We start from the raw sequence: 22,118 nt of genomic DNA on the forward strand, positions 1-22,118 counted from the left end.
TAATGAAACAGCAGCCCTTTGCTTTTTATCTGAAATATATTGTAGGACCCTGTGCTATTTGTAATCTGGCTAATGCCTGGGCATGAGCAGACTGGCCAGAAAGATCCCAGGCCTAACTGACCATCCAGTACACACATACACGGGGACAGCTAGCATACCAGTGTCTGTGGTTCTTTTAATGTGTCGGCAGATAGAAGAGAAATAACTATTTGGTTTTAACGATTTCTGCCTTGCTGAATTAATTTCTCTTAATAATAAGAAGTTTCTTTAAAGATATTTCTGTCTTGTGGGTCAGGAAGAAATCTAGTCTCCCATGCTGTCTGACTACCTCTGCAATTAGCTACACTTTGAACCACAATGAAAACACAAGGAGAAACCACTCTCTGGGCTCCTCCATTATTCCTGCTCAGAGTGAAAACCATCTCCCTTCAGCACCCTTCAAGGCAGGAAAATGTTACTTATTCTACTTTCCTATGTGAGTATGCAGTGGATGCATTTCTATTTGTTTCTCCCTGTCTGTACACACAGCTGTGAACTGAAATCAGTTCTGAGGAAAATTCCAGAGAGTAGAGGATTAGAAAGGCTGTGTAGGGAGTTGCTGAGATTGAACTGCAATCTGGCTCTGCCTTCTGAAATGCCTACTTTCCTACTCAGTTTGGTTTTGGCAAACTTTGTCAGTGTGCATTTGATCCTGACTTCCAAATAATTTGTGATGATATTAAACAGCATTGAGCCCCACACAGATCTCTGTGGGACCCCACTTCTGGTAGGTGCCAGTTTGAAAAGGAGCTGTCACCACCATCCTCTGGGTGCACCCTGTCAGCCAGATCCCCACCCCCCACAGGGACCACATGTCTCTGGGTCATACACATCACTCTGTCCAGAAGGAAGCTGTGAGTAAACATGTCAAAAGCCTTGGAGAAATCCAGGTCGACAATGCCCACCTCGCCCCACATCAAGTGAACAGGTTACTTTGTTGTAGAATGTGATAAAAGCTGTCCAGTACGATGTGTCCTTGGTGAATCTATACTGGCTTTTCTCAAACACGTGCTTCATCTGACTTAAGAGAGCCCCTAGGAGGATTTGTTCTATAATATTCCCAGGGACTGAAGTAAGACTGATGAGTCTATAACTTCCTGAATCCTCCTGTGAGACCTTCTTGTAGGTGGGAGTGGAATTAGTCTTCTGCCAGTCTCTTGGGACGTCCCGGGATCTCCAAGGATTCTCAAAGATTATAGAGAGCAGCCTCACAGCAATGTCAGCCAGGTCTCCTAACAACACCCTTGGGTGGATACTTAATAGTATTTCCTGCAATAGTTCCCACACCAAATCTTCCTCTACAGTCAATGGGACTGTGTTCGCATCAACCTGGATTTTTGTTCCCAAGGCCAGGCCCAACAGTGCAGGTAAAGACAGAGGAGAGGAAAGTCTTGAGAACCTTGGTGTTGCAGCATCATTTGTGACTAATTCACCTTTCCTGTTTAACAGAGGACCAGTATTTTCCTTCTGTTTCTGCTTGTTGTTTATGTACTTGAAGAACACTTTCTTGTGGTAGCATATCTTGCTTTCTTGTTTTGGTGTGCATGGAAAAAGTTTTGTTTGAATATGTTTGAAGTGTATCACAAAGTGTGTGCCATCTATACCACCTTATTTTTATCTATTCAGCAGAGGCAGCAGTGAGAAACAGCAGATGTCAGTATCTGTAGCTCCTATCAGAATATTACAGGTTATATCTGACGCACAGCAGTAGCTAAAACAGTTCAACAGCACATTCTTCCTCCAGAGATGCAACAGCAAAAATAAATGTGGTTGGCTGTCTCTTGTACAAGTAGGTTTTATATATATATATACATATATATATGTGTGTGTGTATACATATATCCATGCAAAAATAAATATGAATCCATAGTGAAGCTCTGTCCGTCCTTCAAAGTGTTCTTCAGTCACAGGACAGGGGAATCTTAGGGGCTTCCTCTCAGAGCCATTTGCAGTGGTGCTTTGTAGGGCAGATCAGAGACTGAGTGGAGAAGACTTGTGTGACAGTCCGCCTGGAGTGCTGTGTGCAGCTCTGGGATCCTCAGTACAAGAAAGATGAGTACTTGTTAGATTTGCTCCAAAGGAAGGCCACAAGAATTGTCAGAGGGATAGAACAACTCTTCTGTGAGGACAAGCTGAGGGAGCTGGGGTTGTTCCTCCTGGAGAACAAAAGCCTCTGGAAAGATCTTATGGAGCCTTTCAATATTTAAAGATGGCATATAGAAAAGAGAGAGACTTTTTTCCAAGGCCTACAGTGACAGGATGAGAGATAATAGGTTTAAACTGGAGGAGGGTAGGTTTTAGATTAGACATAAGGAAGATTTTTTTTCTTTATGATGAAGGTAGTGAAGCACTGGAAAAGGTTGTCTAGAGAAATTGTGAATGCCCCATCCCTGGAAATGTTCAGGGCCACATTGGATGGAGCTTTGAGCAAGCTGGTGTAGTTGAAGGTGTTCATGTTCATGAAGGGGGTTGAAAAACGAGACTGGTCTCAATGTCTATTCCAACTCAAACCACCCTTTATTTCTCTGATTGCACTAATCAAGGAGAGAACACATACACTCCAGCTTATAAGAACTCTGTCAGAAAAGAAAGGAGACTTCTGGACCATTTCAGGTGGAAAATATTTTTCCTGCCATGCCTGTATGGGCAGCCAATAAGGCATCATGAAAGGTCCCAAAATTGAAGTGTGGGTTGAATAACTTAAAGCTGGATATTCTTGTTACTGAGTTGATCAGGAGGTGTTTCCTTCCTCCTACCACCTTTCATTTATCTGCCTTTGTTTTTAAAAGGCTTTTTTCCCCTGCTACCATTTAAACATCAAGACAGTTTGAGAAGGAAATGAATTCTGGAGTAAAAAGCTTTGTGCGTTGGTGTCAAGTGATAAGGAACATCTTTTTTCACAAGTTCATATAGTTATTGGAGAAGAATGCTGAGGCTTTTTTGTCTGTAAGGTGTGGATTTTAGTAGGAGAGAAATAGTTTTTGTAATAATCCTTAGTTCTCGGTCTAAGGAAAACTGAAATACTTCTCAATACTTCATCTTTGCTTATTTGCCAGCTCAAACTACGTAATGGGAAACGAGAATGGTAATAAAGAAAAGGGTGCTGTGTTTTAAAGGCTTGTCCTTTGAGGAAAATGGACCAGTGTAGAGCAAATGGAAAGGTAACCTATCTTCATGCTTGTTTCTGGCTTGGATTCTGAGTATGAGATGAGAAAGTCAGTTTTAGCAGCAAGGAAAAGCAGTTTTACAAAGAGTTGTCTTTTGGACAGGAAGAGAGTCAGCAGTGATGGCCTTGGCAGAGGCATAAGTGGTAGTCAGACCTCTGACTCCTATAGAGACGTGGCAGAAGAGGGAGAATTCTTCTACCATTGGTGCCTTTTAAACCACTGCTCTTGGTGAAGTTTTGCTAGTTCTCTTCTAGTTACTTCCTGAAGCAGGTGTTTAAAAGAGTATTACTTGCCAGTATGTGAAAGGAAAAACACCAGTGCAGGCAAATTTGGATGTCTTGCATCATACTCTCAGTGGGCCAACACTGGTTTACAGCAAATGAGGTCCTAACCTTTTTTAAACAGAAGAATTATTTTCTGTTTACAATACTGATTTCTGTGACAGTTGATAGTTGTCGGTGCATCCCTGTAAGCATGAAAAATACAGTCTTAACTTCATTAACTATTAGCACAATATATCAGTCCAAAGTGCAGTGGAAATAAAGCAAACGTATTGATGTCCACTCGCTATCCATTTTCATCTTCAAATGGTGAAGAAACCACATAGATGTTTGTGGTAAACACCTGTGTCATTTCAGTATAACAAAATCTGTTTTGGAATACCAGCAAGTCAGTAACATGACATAAGTGATGTGCCTTATTATATTGTCTGTGTTCCAAAAGAGGTGCTGTCACCTCTTCCACCCACCCTCTGCATGTAGAGTATATTTTCAAAGCAATCTAGAGCTTTTGCCGATACATTTAAGCTGAAGGTCTGATTCAGTAGTTTTATTGTTCAAAGTAGTAGTACTAAAGGAAGCCTTTTTAATTGGGAGCATTTGAAGGAATATTACCATCATTGTTAAGTGTACTCATCCATACAACAAGAGTGGCAGCTTTTTCCAGTGACTCAGAGCATCATTAATCCAGAAGGTTTAGAGCTATTAGCAGAGATAGCACAGCTCAGGGAGGTTGCTCTCCCATCTCCCTAGATACATCAGAAGGCTAGTGGAGCTGTGGAAATGAGGCAAGACAAGATGGGTCTTCTGTCAGAGGAAGGGGCTTGGACAGATGGAGAATGTCTGTTGCTTTGAATCACAGCAATATATGTATTATTTAGAAGCTGGAGGTATCAGAAGTTGCATCATGACTGAAGAAGCAGTATGACTGAAGGCCAGAACATACCTTGCACCCTCCGAAATAAAGAAAACAGAAAAGTCCAAACCATATGGTTTAATAAATCCAGTTTCCAGTTTGGTGATGCTGGAATTTATTGATGGCTGTAGGTAATGTGTTCCTGGAACTCTGGTGAATGGGTAAAGAGGAGGAAGAACATTACTGTAATGTTCCTTTCATGAGAGTGAAGAGAGATGATGGAGGATTTTTGGCAACTACGAACTCTGTTGGGAGTAAGTTGTAGAATTAGTGGAAAAAATGACACCTTAAATCTAAACTACACGTTAATGAAATGTGACCAGTTTTTGGAAAGAAAGTATGGAACACTGAAATTGTTTGTATTTGTTTTGATTTTCCCCTGGATGTTCACACTGACTCAGCACTGAATATATTTATAATATTTTTTTCTTTCAAAAAATACATTCCTTTGATATTAAAGAGGAACAGCTTTTACACTAAGACAGAAATCTGGAGGATATTTTAAGATCCACCTACATCTTGTGAGATAGTCTTTACTACTCTAAATTAGATTCCCTAAACATGTCAAATATAAGGATGAGTAGAACATATGGATTGGCCAAAGGTATCTGAAGTAGGAGCCTTTTTTTTCTGCCTGCTACAGCTCAACCTGAAGTGTGACAGGCACTGTTAGTGACACATTCATGCAGGAAGGATAGGCTAGAAGCTTCCTCTCTGGTAAGAGCTCGCTGACTGCATAACATGATTGCCTAAAAAGCCATAGGAAAGCAGTGAGTTGCTTATGTTTCCAAGGTAGGGCTGAGGCCTTTCTTTTGGGTTTCTCCTTACAGCTGCATGGATCTGGTGGAGGCAAGCTTTAGCAGATACACAAAAAGCCAGTAAATTCCTTTGTTCTTTGCTATAAATATGGTCATCAATGAACTCTTTTAAAGTCTTTGTCTAAAAAAGTGGTTTAAACGAGCCCTGGTTCTAGGTCTTTATTAGCCAATGTTGGGGCCTTATGGATTGCACATCCACCTCTTTAGCCAAAATGAGTTTTAAATGAGTTGAAAAGTACTGATGAGTCCTGCAGCATGGAGAGGACTTTAGCAGCTGAGATATTATTGGATGGTTTCATCAGTTACTGTGATTCCAAATTTTCAGTTTGCTGCAGGGTCTGCCTTGGGCTGGAGTCCCTTTAGGATCAGCTGAGTGCAGAAAAATGCCTCAAACACACAGCCTTTCCTTATTATCTATCAAATGGGTACTGCTGACACTCTGACCCTTGTTCCATTTCAGGACTAATTCAAACACATGTGGAAGTGGGCTCAAAACTTTATCCCTTTCCATTGACTTTGCCACTTCCTATTGACTTCACACTGAGGTAGAGGCACCTGTGAGCTTACTTGCACAGTTGGATGAAGCTGGTCCCTATTGTGTGGGCTCTCACTGCTTTGTTTCCAAAGAGACCGTAACCAGGAACATACAGGAAGAGCTGAAGGCTGTACAGGAGGGCTGGCTCTCCTCAGCTTCTGGCTCTGAGAAAGCTTGGGAGGAGCAGGGTAAGAATAGGAATTTTAGCTGATTAAATGACTGATTCCATGTTTCTTTTGGCAGGACGTGTCAAGAATCCTCTGAGCTGTAAGCACCTCTCATTTATGCACAATATACTTCCTGGGTTTGGAGGAGAAAGAAACATACTGTTTTAATAGAGGTTAAAGAATAATAAACAATGAACAGGTTGCTCAGCTAAACTTATCACTAACAAGTTTGGCTACATCCTTAAGAAAAGAGTTGATTTGATAATGAAAAACAATCATCTTATCTGAATAGACAACTATTGGACATAGACTGCCAAGAGATTGTCTGCTGACCTCTTTGAAAATAGGAATGTTTAGCTGCAAATGTTTTAAACTTGTTCTTTTTGAACTGCCCAACCTATCATAATCAGTCAAGAATAGGTTCAATGAGTATGTGCTGGAAGATATTCCTTGAGGGGAGAGATTTTTGCACTGGCACTCATATTTTACATCACTGAATTTCCCTGCCTGTGTTCATATCCCTTTGGACGCATTTCCACAGTGTTTGTTTCTTTCATTCAAATAATCTGCCTTTGGTTAAGTAGGCTTTCCATTCTTTTAAAAAACCCTATTGCATGTTGAGGGTTCACCTTTTTGACAGTGTTGAATTTTCTGTCTTAGTGTACACAAATGTGTGCAAAGTTATGAATAGAAGACATTTCCTAGATACTGTTTATGTTCTAAATCTAAATTTTGCACATGGTGCAAAATCATGTTTTTGTGACAATTTTAAGTTGAGAAAGTCACCTTGACACAAAGGTCCATCAGAAGGCAGTAGATTTCATGCACAGGTGCACAAAATTATCTTTTAAATAAGAATCAACTTTCCAGATTGTTCATATGATTTATTATTTTTTCACCAGCATATGAAAGAGACCACATAGAAATCTGTTGAACAATTTTGACTTAGAATTTTTTGGATTTAGTGTGAAGGTGTACTGCTGTGTGAGGGAGACAGCTACTCTGAATCTGAAGTATATCTGAAAGAAATAGTATGAGAAAACTAACTAAAGTGGAGTCTCTTAAATGGGCAAGTGGGAGGCCCTCAGGCAACGAGAATTTGATTTTAATACTGCTTTCTTACTAATACTGTATGAGTCTAAGTTTTTCTTCTTAGGAGATAAACCCCCTTGATTCCCTGAGAGAAAAAGATAGTTAATACCCTCTGTAAAAGCCATTAAGTGTTTGTTAGGCATAAATATCACAAAAGCCTTTTAACTAGTCACATGGGCAGGAAGGATAAGATGGCTAATATTCAGATATATTCATATAGATTGTCCTCTTTGCCTTTCTGGATTTTGCGGAAAATCTGACTCTTTCTTGTTGAGCAGTGTGGGAAAGATAAAAACTGTAAATCTATACTCAAGCTCCTGAACTGCATTTCAGATAATGTAGGGGAATGTAATGTCATGACAAAAACTTTAAATAAGCAAATTAAATGAACAAAAGCTTCAACTTTAGAGCTGACTGTCCCTTATTCAGGCATCAAATCTATGTCTTTGAGATTGCATTAAGCAAATGTAGGCTTATTTTTCAAAGGTCATTGAGGCTTGCCCTTTACTGGTTCCTTTACTAAATCACCACAAGGCATCCTATCTATTTTACACTTGCTGATAGGCACTGCAATATGACAGTTTAGCCAAAATGAATGAAAGATCATTAAACAGGATATTTTACTAAATACTGACAGTGTCTGGCTCTACATATGACAGTGTCTGGCTCTCTTACTCAGAGTCATGGCTAACTACACCATGTGACAATGTCCTCCTGTCCCACAGCTCCCAGTCGAGACTGGGGATGGTCTCAAGACCTCTGCAGACCAGTTCTAACTTGCAGGTCTGAGGTCTCTCCAAACAGAGTGTGTGGGCAGAGTGAGGACTCATGCCCTGCTGGTGAGCCATGAAGTGCTTCCCTGTTCCTTTTAAGTCTCAATTTCTAAATAGGTCCCTCAGAGTGTTGGGCAAATATTTATGAATTAATCTTGGAAAATTTTAAAACATCCACTGCTGATTCAGATTTGGGTTTTGATGACTAAATTTGCAAATATATTTAGCTGTGTAATTTTTTTAAAATCAGTGAGAGTCAGGTCTCTATCTACTCACTGTGTAAGAATTGTGAAATTATGCAGGCATTAACTATGGGTTAATAACACTAATATTTTGCTGCAGTTTTTCTTTTGTGGATTTTCTCCTATTTTGTTTTCTGAAAAGCATATTTGTATTTTAAAAACATAATGTAACCATCAATTACTGTAATAGCCACTAGAGGTCTACTGATATCAAAATTCCACCAACATCAATTATTTCTGCAAGTATTAAAAAATGTTTCATCCAAAATAAAATGCTTCTTATTAAATATTGTTTGCTTTGTGAGGTGCAACATTTAAATAATCTGAATTTTTAACCCCTTAGAGTTGTTTTTAATTAAGTCACATTCAACTGAAGGAGGGAAGGGTTGAAATGTAAAACTCACAACTGAAAGGTGACTTAGAAGATTGTCAAATACATTCACACAAGTAAGTATATTAAAATGTAATTCACTAGATAGAATATATTTTTTAGTGGTTAACCTTGAAGCAAACAACGTTTTAATGAAATTGTTCTACAGTTAGTGGCCTCTTATGGCATTATTGAATTCTATATGCCTTTGAGGATTACTTTTATTTTTCGGAAAATAAATCAATGTTCAAACCTTCTTTTAAGTGACTGTAGTATGATACCTTGGAAATTTCCAACAGGATGTGGGAGCTAGATTTTACTGCATTTCCTTTAGGTCTAATTATTCATCACAAGAACAGGAATGTACTCAGTGGGACAAAAGGGATAAAAAGTAACATTAAGGACTTTTTTCTGGTGACTTCCCCATCAGGTGACAAATACTTGTTCTCTGTCAAAACAAACACAAAAACCAAAACCAAACAAAATTGGTAAATTGTAGTTCCCTGTGATTCATGAGCTCTTTACCTAGAGTTTGTAGGGATTCAAGCTGGGGCATGAAAAGATCCCTTTGAAACCTAGCTAATGGTTAAACATGACTGTGTTTCTACTCAGCACAATGTTCTTGCATCCTTTTTGTTGTGGCTTAACAAGTCATGGCACAGTAGCCTGTGAGTTTCAGAAGAAGTGTAAGACTCCTCAGATCTCATCTAATGGTGCTTCCTGTTTGCTGTCCGACAGGTGGAGATACTGTGGTTTTTTGCTTTTTTTTTTTTTGAAAGAAGGTGGTATCACAGGCAGTGTCACAAAAGCAGCTGCAAATGATACAAACAGGGCTTGATTCAGAACATTTGTAAAACTTTCCTGACATGTACTTAAATGTATTAGGTGCTTTATTGCACTGGGACACATCTTAGTGGAAATATTTATTGCATATTCTGTGAGTATTGGGTTTTGTAGTGAAATATTATGGGAATCCAGAGCATCCCTCTGGCTGCCCTGGAAGGTCTGGGACCCTGGCAGGGGTCAGGAGCCCCCCTGTACAGAGCCCTGAGAGACACTGTCTCTGATCTCTGTCCATGGAAAAGAGTTTTCAGTCTTACAGGATGAATTACAAGCTCTGAGTGTTTGATATAAGTAGTAATTAGTGTGGCACGGGTGCAAAACTAGAATTTTAGGATTCTAGATAAGGGGTTCAAAGGGGGCAAGATGGAGGAAAATTTGGCATGCCTTGTCCTTGTTCTTCTTCTTCATGCCCTCCATGTTTCACTGTGGTGTTGGCATTTTTCTATTGGTTTAGGCTGGGGACACACTGTTCAACATGGGTGATAGGTATTGGCACGTTATGGTAAATATACCATACGTAGTTTTTAGTATATAATGTTTGTAACATCCCACTGAGGGGCACACACTGTCCTGCAAGACAGACCTGCTGCAGGTCAGAGAGAAAATATTTTAGATAAGAAAGAATAAACAACCTTGAAAACCAGCACAGATGAATTATGACTCCTTCTTTGGCAGCGGGGCTGAAAGACAGAGACTTTCTACAACCTCGGGAGCATCTAAATATCACAGATCCCAACAAAATATTGTTTGTTTTCTGACTGTATTGTGACTGCTGTATTCCCCCAGTTCTTAACCTCACACTGTCTCTTGCCTTGTGCATAGTTTTCCTCACTCATTGAAAAATGAGGGCTGTGACAGTGTAGTGATTTCAGTTAGTTCTGTATGTGAAGTCAGTAGCTTATGGCTGGTAGCTAAAGTAAAGGAAAATCTATAAAGTCTGTCTCTTTGTTCAGAATATTTATTATAATGGGAAAAAATCTGATGGACGCATCTGTCAACCTTAATATTTATGAAGGTGTCCAGACCTGCCTCTAACTAGTCAGAATGCATGGTATGAATACACCTCTTTACTAGGAGAGGAAATTGTTAGTATGATAAGAGAACAACTCAGTGTAAATGATTACTTAAGAGTTTCCATAAACCTGAATGTAAATGTCCACTGTGTACATAAGTCATGTCCAAGATAGTTTTCACTTATTGCTCTTTGTGGAAAGATTTAATTTCTCTCCATCTTCAGTTTAAAGATGAAATGGCACATGAAAATAGCAAAGCTTTCCTTAAGAAAGACCAGTGAAATTAATTCTTTTAAGAATATCCTTGCTTTCTTCATTGGACTGTTGGAGAATAAGTAAGTCCTTTGCATGAAAGGAAAAGAGCAGATTCATTCAAGACATTTCTAGGAGGTGTCTTTCTGCAGGAGTACGGAGCCAGCATCCCAACAGAGATTCTTCTGAGAGAGCAGGTGGTGAAGCTGCTCTGCCCTTTCTAGGGGAAAGGTAGTGTGAAGTTGCTGTCAGGACTCCAAATAAGTCTTTTCAGTGAAGCTGATTAGAGTAAAACAGATTTAGCCAGAGTAGCTGGGAAAAGTGAGGAAAAGGGTGCATTCTCTAGCCATTTGTCTATCCTGTTCATTAGCATCCACCTCATAGCTCCGGGAGGAAAAATTATTTTATTTGTTTTCATCTAGTTGAAAACAACAGATAATTATAATTGTTATTACTGTTGCTACTGTTATTAATGTTATCATCATCTCTCTCTTAATAGTCCCCAGAAACTCTTCTGGTGCTAGGTCCTCATGCAGACTTTGTGATGACTGTGGCTTCTGTGCAATGCCAAGTTGTTCCTAAAGTGCTGGGCAACAGGCAAAATACTGTGACTGTCTGGCTTTCCTCCTGAACATCCCATACTCAAGAGGAATGAATGCTGAAAAATGATTAGTGTGAGGGACAGAAAAGACGCAAGATATATCATGGGCATGGGCTATTATGTTTTTCATATTTAAGTAAAAGCAGATGTAAGCTATGTGAGGCTAATGGGGCATTACTTACAGGGTCTCAATGTAGCAAAACTAATGGGAACATTTTTCTTCCTAGCTCTAAAATATAGTGTTTAAATGAAATTATATGGCAGAAAGGGTGGAGCCAGCATGGCATTTTCTCCAGATGTTTGAATTCCTAGTTATTCTTACACCAGAGCTGGTGATTCATCTCTTCAAAGCTTTATTCCCTGTGTCCATGTCAGCAGTATTGTGAACACCTTCACAGTTTCATTTTTGTTTCTGCAAGTAATGGGTTTAGGGGTAAAAAAAAAATATTTGGACTAGGAAAATGCACCTTGCTATCCTTTTTCCCCTGGGTAGAATGGGGCAAATTTCCATCCTCTGGCTTCCTTTCTATGCAAGAAGAGGATGGCAGTTCATTAGCACTTGCTATGCTCACTACTATCTCAGGCTGGGACTTCTGCCAGAAACAAAGGCATTAGAAGTAGATGAGAGGAATACTGTTCACTGCAAGAAACCCAATCCTTTCTCAAGCTGGCAGATATAGAATCATAGAAAAAAATCATAGAATTTGTTGGAAAAGATCATTGAGTCCAGCACTAACTCAGCACTGCCAAGACCACCACTAAACCATGTCCCTTAAGTGCCACATCCATATTTCTTTTAAATACTCAACCATTTCCCTGGACAGCCTGTTCCAATGCTTGACAACACTTTCTGTGAAGAAATTGTTCCTCTGTAACTCCCCTTGCACAACCTGAGGCCATTTCCTCTTGTCCTGTCATTTGTTACCTGGAAGGAAAGACTTACTCCCACATGGCTACAACCTCCTTTCATGTAGTTGTAGAGAGTGATAAGCCTCCTTTTCTCCAGGCTAAACCACCCCAGCTCCCTCAGCCAGTCCTCAAAAGATTTGTGCTCCAGACCCTTCACCAGTTCTCTTGCCCTTCTCTGGATTCACTCCAGCACCTCAACGTCTTTCTGGGAGTGAGATGCCCAAAATGGTACTTAGCATTCGAGTTGTGGCCCCTCCAGTGCTGAGTACAGAGGCATGATCATTCTCCTTATCCTGCTGGACCACACTATTGCTGATACAGGCCAGGATGCCACTGGCCTTCTTGGCCACCTGGGCACATGCCAGCTCATGTCCAGTTGGCTGTTGACCACCACCCCCATGTCCTTTTCCTCTGAGCCACTTTCCAGCCACTCTCCTCCTAGTCTGTGGTGTTGCTTGGGGTTGTTGTGACCCATGAGCAGGACCTGGCTCCTGGCCTTGTTGAACCTCACACCATTGGCCTCAGCCTATTGATCCAGCCCGTCCAGATCCCCATGTGGAGCCTTCCTGCCCTCCAGCAGATCAACACTCCCACCCAACTTGGTGTTGTCTGTGAGCACACTGACAGGCCACTTGATCCCCTCGTCCAAATCATCGATAAAAATATTAAACAGGACTGGCCCCAGTACTGAACCCTTGGGAACATCACTGGTGACTGGTTGCCCCATGGATGTATCTCCTTTACCACCACTCCCTAGGCTTTCTGGCCATGAAGCCAGTTTTTTACACTGCGAACTGTGTACCCCTCCAAGCCATGAGCAGACAGATTTTCTGCAAGAATGCTGTGGTGTGACAGCAGCTCTCTGGCCAGAGAGAGAAACAGACACTTTCCCAGAACGATGCCTGGGAAAGTCTGTGAGAAGATCAGAGAAAAGAATGAGAAACAATTCTTATTTTAACTTGCTGCACCTGGTATTGTGAACATGTGGAATGTATTATGGAGATTTGTTCACCAAAGGGTGATTTCTTAATTAGCCAATGGTGATGGTGTTTAAAGTGAAGGACCAATTAGGTTCATGTGTAGCGAACTAGGATATAAAAGAGAAAGAAGATTGATCAGCCTTCTGTAAATGCATGGAGTCTATGTAACTTATTACCTGGCCGGTGGACCCATTGTACTGACATTGTGGTAGCCAGTATTGAAAGGTTCGCTGAAGTCCAGGTAAACAACATCCACAGCCTTTTCCTCAGTAAGCAGGTTACTTTTCCTTCAGTTACTTTTCCTCCAATAAGCCTGTCACATTATCATAGAAAGATATTTTGTCAGTCAAACAGCACCTGCCTTTCCTTAATCCATGCTGACTGGGCCTGATCCCTTGGTTGTTCTGTATGTTCTGTGTCATTATCTGCTCCATGACCTTCTCTGGCTCTGAGGTCAGACTGACAGGTCAGTAGTTCCCCAGATCCTCTTTTTGGCCCTTCTTGTAGATGGGTGTCACATTGGTCAACCTCCAGTCACCTGGAAGCTCTGTGATTAGGCAGGACTGCTGGGAAATGATGGAAAGCGGCTTACTTAGCATTTTTTTGTCATGTCCCTCCATACCATTGGGTGGATTTTATCTGGCTCCATGTGTGCATCTAAGTGGTTTGGCTTTGGCCCTTCTATTTTTTTTCCTTCTATAGCCTCATGACATACTTGTAGCCCTCCTGAGTTGCCTACCCATTCTTCCAAAGGTCATAAACTCTCCTTTTTTCCCTGAGTTCCAGCTAAATAGCTCTGTACAGTCAGGCACCTTTAGCTTTTCCCTCTTGAAGAATGTCCAGCCTTTCTGGACTCCTTTACCCTTCAGGACTGCCTCCCAAGGGATGCTGTCCACCAGTCTCCTGAAGAGGCCAAAGTCTGCCCTCTGGAATTCAAGGTGTTAGAACTGGTGGCACCTCTCCTTACTTCTCCAAGAACTAAAACAATAATTTTGTGATTGTTATGCTCAAGATGGCGTCCAGTCATCACAGCACCCACCGGTCCTTCTTTGTTCACAAACAACAGGTTCAACTGGGCATTTTCCCCAACTGGCTCAATCACCAGCTCTGTCAGGGAGTTTTCATCTACATTTTCAAGGGAACCTCCTAGACTGTCTCCTCCCTGCTGTGTTGTATTTCCATCAGACATCTGGTACATCTAAGACCACCAGGAAAACAACACATAGTCATACTGAGACTTCTTCCATATGCCCTTAGAGTATTTCATTGCCTTTTCATCCTGTTTGGGTGGTCTTTAACAGACTCCCACCATCACGCCTGCCTTGCTGGCCTTCCCCCTCACGCTTATCCAAAACCACTCAGCTTAATCATCACTATCATCAAGCTCCAGTGGTTCCTGCTGTACAATGGCTTCCAGCTCCTCTTGTTTGTTGCCAACGAGTTTGACTAAATTAACAAGAAGAGCTTTTTTGTTTTGTTTATTTATTTAATTTATTATTTTTAAATTTCAGTTCTCCAGAAAATGTGGTTGATTTTTAAGACAGCCGTAAGCTGAAATGCTCATTCAAACAAGACCCAATGAAACACTTAAATGAAATGCAAAAATCCATTTTGCTAAGCAATGCAGATTTGGGAATTTATTTATACCTGTTCATAAATTATTTCTCTAGTAATTTTGAGAGTTTTGGGCTTCTTTCTAATTTGGGGCACTTGATATCATGAGAGTGAATCTTATGGACAAGTAATTCAGGTTTCTGAAGTTCTTTTCACTTAATCTGTGAAATCAGAAACGTTGGCAACTTAAATTAGGTGCTGTGTTCATATTAAGTGCATTTATTAAATACCAGAGAGACAGTGAACTGGATATGGATACTGTACTGGCAAAAGCCATAATTGGTGCTGTGGTGCTGGTTTTATTGACCGAATCGACATACTGTGTATTTCACTTAAGGCTAGAGTGTCTATAAATTAAATAGCCTCAGGCCTGTGGCTTAGAGAAAGGACCTGGGTTTGTGTGTTGCAAGTTGGGTGAAAGAAAGCCTTGGAAAGGGTTTCCCTCTGGTATAGCGTAATATACATATAAATATGTGAAGGGAAAAGACAACTTTTCTATATACCGTAGATTCAGTGACTGGAATACTAATATCCCTGTGTGAAGCCTTTACTTGCTGTGACAGCCTAATGAGACACTGGCAGTGGCTGTCTGCTTGTCCTGAGTGAATGTCCAGCATTATGTTGTTTGTGTTGTACTGGAGGATGCTGACGTGTGGTTGCCTGACTGCTGTCCCCTCGGGAGGCTCAGGAAGAGATGTACTGGATCTCCCAGGAGGCTATCCTCAGAAATAGTTTTCTACCTAAATAAATACCATCTCCTGGGGATCTTCTAGAATAGTGACCAGTGCATGACTGCCAATATCTTTTCATATTGTGAAATTTTAAAGCCTTAACTGTAGAATCTGTAATATGAAGACACAGTTAGGATGCATGCTCTTTTTGGTATATTATTATTTACTGACTGAACAGTTTTGGTTTCCTACCTGTTTGCATGTGTAACTTCAGTTTTTTATACACTCCATACTGTTTGGGAATAAGCTTTCTTAAGGACTGATCCTTATTTACCATACAAAAGCTGAGGTCATCTGTGATGTGATCCTTGATATTTCTTAGAGGTGTATGCTAAACAGAGGAGGGAAGAGTTTAAAGAGTTTAAATTTTGCTGTATTCCTGTGTGGGATTTCCTAGCTGGAAATGTATATCTGTGTATCCTGACAATCTGTAGTGCGAGTCCAGTTCATCAGAGCCACTAATGTGAGCTTTAAAAACAGGTTGTATGTTCTTCTGCAGAAGAGTTTGATAGCTTTTTATGGAAGAGTAGCAAATTTGGACTTCTCAATCTGCAGCTTGTTAATCCTTTATATATAAATTGATCTCATATTTGTACACCTAGGGAGAAATGTTAGCTAAAAATCTTTTCTGCTTCTTAAAACTCTCTTTAAACACTGCAAAAAATTTACATACACAATATGAATTTATTATCATGTTACATTCGGTGTGCTTCCTTGTACTTAATTGCATTATCACATCTTGAAAACTGATGTTATAAAACAAATACTATCACAAAATGCTCTGGGCCTAGAGAGGACAGTATGAAGAAGGTGTATAAAAGAAAGAGCTGTGAAATTAAGAGACATTAAATAAACTCCTGGACGTTTCATTTTAGGAGAAATTATGCCTAAGGGAGTGGTATGACAGAGGTTTGTACAGTTGTAAGTGGTGTGCAGTGGTAAACATGGTATTATTCTATACTGTTTCTCATTCTGTAAAAATTGGGTCACAGTAAAATGATCAAACAGTGAGATCACAAAAATCAGAAGGCATTATTGCACACAGGCAATCACTAAATTGAGGCATTAATGTCACAAAAAGTTGCAGAAGCAAAAAAAACCTGAAGTGAACATAGTCCTAAAGCATAGATAAACTGATGGCTATTGAATATATTTTTAAAAGACTTCCCTCAGAGAAATTGATAAAGTATTGATTGCTGAAAGCTGCAAGGATGTAGTAGGAGAAAAATCTACATATTTTGCCATTCCTATGGTCTTTTGCCCAACATCTGCTTAAAATTGGGATATTTGGCCAGATGAATCTTTGCTTGACCCACTGTGGTTATTTGTGCTTGTTTTTGGATTTCCAGACATCACATCTAGATGCCAAATACTTGATGAAATAAACTGCATAGTATCAAGGAAACAAGGTCCTGCAGATAAAATAAGTGAGGGGATTCCCTTCACCTAGCAGAGCATCAGAGAGACTAGCAAAACAGGAAGAAAAGGCAGCATTCAGTTGCATACTGTATTGCGAGCCTGCTGTTGGATTTTTGGTCTACATTGTCCTAATTATCCTCATGAACCAACATAAAGACTGAGTGTAACTTAAATCTTTGTTTTAGCTCTTCCTATTGCTTAATACACTTTTTGTCATCAATGAAGTGGAATTCTTTACTGAAAAGCATCTGATTACTTTCTACTAGCATGCTCAATTCAACCATCCTGAGGCTTTTTGGTGTCTGTTATTGCTGACAATTTGCAACTCTTTTTTTTTTTAAATGGAGACTATGTTATTAGATGGCCAGTAGTTACATAGGAAATAAATGTACCCCTGAAAAAAATTACCCTTGTTGGTGTGGTAGAAAAAAAATAGCTTAACAGCAAAAGTAGCATTATGAAAGTGACCAGTTTGCATTCCCTGCTCTGGTCATGAGAGGGGGAGATTCAGATTCAGGGATTCAAAGGGTTTGCGTTTCTTTCCTAGTAATCTTTGCCCTGGTCAGGTCTCTTGATTTTTTTGGTCTTGGTTCTTGTCTGGAGAATGGAAGGGATAATATTGCTTTAAATCCATGTATTTTCTCTCTTGTACTGCTTGAGTACTACATGGGTACTCACATGTATGGGTACAATGATGCCGTACTGGTAGCCTGATACAAGCGGGAGTGTGTAAGCACTAATGCTGGCACATGTACATATATGTTAAGCAGAAATTCTAAAAAAACCTCCAAACTAACCAACCAGAAGAAAAACTTATTGAGGACAAAGAATAGTCAGGTCTTCATATCAATCCCTTTTTTTTTTCTATTTCCCCTCTTGTATACTGCCGACATACTGACTTTCTTTTCCTTAACCTTTCTCAGACGGCAAGAGCAATCTCTCTAAAACAAAAAGCATATCTCTGTTTGGTGATGATCATTAAAAGAAAAAGTAAACTGTGAGGGGTCACTGTCTAGACTGCATATGCCTACCTCCTCCAAACAGGCACTTGAGTGTTTAGGCATGTTCCTCAGGGGTTGCACTGTGCTGCAGCTGGAGCTGCTTGTGCCCACCCTCATCTCCCTCTTTGTCCAGAATGACACACTCGTACCTGCCTTGGAGGCAGAGCTCAGTGGAGACGCAGGTGTTGCAGGCAGCCCTGCAAGATGTGCCTACTGGCAATGTCAAACCAGTGTACCAGCCCTGCAAAAGCAAACCAGAAGCACACATCCAGCCTTCTCATAAGGAACCAGCACCCCAGGGCACTGGCTTTAGAAAGTGATTCTCTTTGTATCCATGACCTTTTAGTGATTTGGTGGCAGGAAATGTGAACAAAAAAAAAAAAAAAAAAAAAAACAAAAAACCAAACAAACAAACAAAAAAAAAACAAACCAAAATCAAAGGGACTTAACTCTGTCAGTGAAAATCTGTAAGGCTGAGATGCAGGGTGAAAATGTTGCCATTCCCATTTTGATATAATCAAAGCCTTTATGTAATGTGAACGTTGGTGGGGAGTAGTCTTCCTGAATCGTGTTTACTAGTGGGAGTTTCAGAACCGGTGCGTGGGTGGGAACTAACAATAACCTCCCCACATCTCTCTGCTGCACTGTATGGATGGGACTAGGCTGGTAGCCATAATCATCGATATTACCCTCATCGGTTTGGTCTTGTATGGGGGATATTAGGCTTGTTGGCATTTCTGTTTTAGAGGATACGCTATGGATGTGATATCCCCTTCCCTCTTCCATTCCTCTTCCATGGTGAGTACTCTTAGGTCAGTTTTATGGCACTATCCTCCCTCTGTCCCTATTAGATATTCTTTAACATTGATATCTATCTGTGAGCATTAGCTAGCAGATGGAATAAGCATAGATTTTGGCCCAGGTGTTGTTCTCACGTCTCAACTTCATTTGTTTGTCTTTCTTATCTGCAGTGCCTAAGTGGTTCGCTTCAGGGTAGATGTCCTTGGAATATTTTCTTCATATCATTCTTTGAGTCTAATGCCAGCTGTACTGAATCAGTCAACTGCCTTCTCTTTTGGTGATGTAAGATAACAGTTTAAATGAGAATTACATAACTACCCTCTAGAAACTAGTTTAGCTGTTGCACCTACCAGGTCCAAAGGATTATTCTTTCTATACCCACTGATGAAGCTTAACGGTGCTTTGGAACAAGGTGGAAAACTCAAGAGGAAGTAAAGTTTTCTTCACACTCTTGCTCATGTCCTTTTGAAATGCTATTGTTTCATCATTTCATAGAAGTCTTCCAGTGGTGCACCTCATAGCAAAGCAAAGAACCAAAGCAGGTATTTGGATACAGATCAGCTGTGCTTAAAAGGTTGTACCTGGTGTTTGTGAACTATCTGTTTTACAGGTTGCACTTTCTTTAGCTTCACTGTATTCTCTTCCTCAGTTGTCATTCAGCAGCCATGGGGTAAAATGAGTAAATTTCTTTCAAATCCACTGATGTCTACTGAACCAGAATGAAAATGTGAATGGTCAAATCTTTTCCCATTTTGGGTGTTCCTTGAGTATGATACTTTGTCAAGCCAGAGCTGGATAGCTGCTTATCCTTCTTGCCTCTTTATAGAGATGCAAAGAAATAGAGCATAAGCTGCTTCACTTTTGATCTTGATCTTCCTGGTCTTACACCAAGTATTTATCTTTAGATTTTAAAAGATAAATGACTGGGATGCTTTTTTGTCACTTTTCTGGGTCACTAACTTTTTGTATTACCTGATCTTGATTTCTCTGTCTGTTTTAAGTGGCAACTCCATGAAAAACATAATCAGCAAATAAGGTTTATGTAAACTTTGTTATTTACCATTATCTTTAAGACAGAAATTATTTAAAATGTTTTCTCCTGCTCTGAATTCATAACTAATATAGTGACAGAACAAGGGGAAATGGCTTTCAACTGAAAATGAGTACATTTAGATTAGATATTAGGAAGAAATTCTTTCCTGTCAGGGTGGTGAGGCACTGAAACAGATTGTCCAGAGATGCTGTAGATGCCCCATCCCTGGAAGTGTTCAAGGCCTCAGGTTGGATGTGACTTTGACTTCAGCTACCTGGTCTAGGGTAAGGCATTGCTGCCCATGGCAGAGGGGTTAAAATTAGAGGATTTTCAAGGTCCCTTCCAAGCCAGACTATTCTATGATTCTGTGATTCTGTGAAAGCCATTCAGGGAGCTTTAAATAGAACATCCTGCCTGGCATGACTGGGAAAGAGGCATTTTTGGTCTTTCCAAATTGTTTGTTTACAGAAACTTCAGTCATCTCACTGTGTGTTGTTGCACCATTTCCAACTTCTTTAATGTCAGTGTCTTTCTCCTCAACTGTAAGCTAAATTGATCTATATGGGAAAAGAAAGTGTACATTTCTAAAAAGACCAAGTATTAAATAATTGAAAACCAGACTTCCTGTTACATTGAAAACAGACCTAAACACATTTAAACACAGAAATGCACAGGGGGTCATCCATAGTACTGTAGTGACATGATTTGGAGTAATAAGAAGGAAATTTGATGCAGCTTCTAAAATTAATTTCATTTGAACCCATGAACACTACAAAAAGCATTTATCATACTGATAATTTCCCATAATATCATAAATATGAGCAATGAAGCTGAAGTTTCTTCAATAAAGCTAATCTAGATTAAGTTTGCCTTTCTTAACTAAAGGTAATATTTTATTGTCTGAGCATTGAATTTCTTCAATGCTCAGACAATAAAAACTTAGATTTCCTGGACTTTTAAAATCAGCTGAAAAAGTCAGACTGCAGCGCATCATAGACATGCTACTTTCTGACTGAGGTGATGCATACTGAAAGAATAAAGCAATAAATACTCTGGAGGTCTTATTTTTTTTTTTCTGAAAACTACTGCATGATACTTTGCCCATTTGGATAGCTTATGCACAAAGGCACGAGCTTATAGAGCAAAATTCATAATAATAAACAGAAAACAATTAGCTTCTTTAATAGTGTTAAATGTAAATATAAGAATCTGAGAATAATATAATATCTCAAGTTTAAAGAGACACATAAGAATCATCAAGTCCAATTCCTTGAGCTGTCAGAGCTCACAGAACTATCTAAACCTAAATCATATCACTAAGAGTGTCATCCAGAACTCCTTGAACTCTGGCATATTTTGTGCTATCAATTCAGAGAGTATACTTCAACTCTGTATAACAGCAAGAACACTGAGCTTGCAGAACATGTGTTAGTAAATGAACTCTGTTATCTCAAAGGGTTGAACATTTTCATTTGTCCAAATTTACATGGTGCTAAATGCAACCTTTTTGTGATAGTACCCGGATCATATTTAATTTAAATATTTTAAGTACACATGCCTTGAATTTCCTAACTGGAAATGTAGAGTTTAAAGCTCACACTTGCATTTTAGGTAGACAAAAAATGATCTGACCTTCAAAGCATCTTGCATTGAAATGGAAGAAAGCAGATGTGAATCTTGCAATGCTGCAGCTGGTATCCAGGGAACTGCAGATGGAAAAAATCAGGGATCTTCCCGGGTCACATTGGTACAAAAGTGTCCTGAAGAACAGGGCTTCTCTGCAGGAGCACAGTAACACAATGTACTGTGGACTGATGAAGGGCCAGGAGCTCAAACCTGTTAGGAGTCAAAAGTGTTACTGTGTGAAAGATTTACAGGGTTTGTGGCTGTTTTAGGGTACATCTGTGTGTGGTTCAGTAAAGGGTCAGGGGCTGCAAGCTTGAGCACTGGAACAGCCAGACATTCAGAGGAATTTCTTCATGGAAAGGGTTTTTAAACTTTGGAGTGCACTGTCCAGAGAGGTGGTAGAGTCACTGTCTCTGGAGGTGTTCAAGAAATAACTGGATTGTCACTTCGTGCCATAGTCTAGTTGACAAGGTGTTGATTGGTCAAAGGTTGGACTCAATGATTTAGAAATCTTTTTCAGCCTGATTGATTCCAGGATTCTGTGACAATGGAGCTGGATGGCAGGAGGGTAAGTCAGGGAAAGGTGCTCCCTTTCTTCTTCATCATGCCTGTGGCTGTTGGCTTGTGTCAGGGTTGGGAGAGTATATCTGTTCTTTCCCTCATGCAGGAGAGTGTTAAGGGCTTATTGCTGGAAATAGAATATATTTCAAAGTCAGTGTTATTTTCTATATATCCTCTTTTTGAATAAGAATGTCCACTGGACAAAAGTATGGTGTAATCTTTTATTGTTGCCCTCACTCACCAGAGACTGTATTGCTACAAAGTAGTCAGTGTAATTCACAGAATCACGGAATAAGTGAATTTGGAAGGCACCTCTGGAGATTCCTCACTTCAGTCC

The 22,118-nt window shown here is 39.9% G+C and overlaps 1 protein-coding gene across 9 annotated transcripts in view; it reads left to right on the forward strand.

The window, feature by feature from the left end:
* Window positions 1-22,118, forward strand: part of NOL4 (nucleolar protein 4) — a 189,125-nt gene that overhangs the window by 63,513 nt on the left and 103,494 nt on the right. Inside the window, exon 1 of one of the 9 annotated variants that reach the window (XM_068189576.1) lies at window positions 5,811-5,941. The exons of the other annotated variants lie outside the window; for them this stretch is intronic. The gene's annotated coding sequence lies outside the window, so the exon portion shown is untranslated. Of the gene's footprint in view, window positions 1-5,810; window positions 5,942-22,118 lie in introns of those variants that run through there. 9 annotated transcript variants of the gene reach the window in all.

The sequence above is a fragment of the Anomalospiza imberbis genome, chromosome 1, assembly GCF_031753505.1.
Source record: "Anomalospiza imberbis isolate Cuckoo-Finch-1a 21T00152 chromosome 1, ASM3175350v1, whole genome shotgun sequence".
Lineage (NCBI taxonomy): Eukaryota > Metazoa > Chordata > Aves > Passeriformes > Viduidae > Anomalospiza > Anomalospiza imberbis.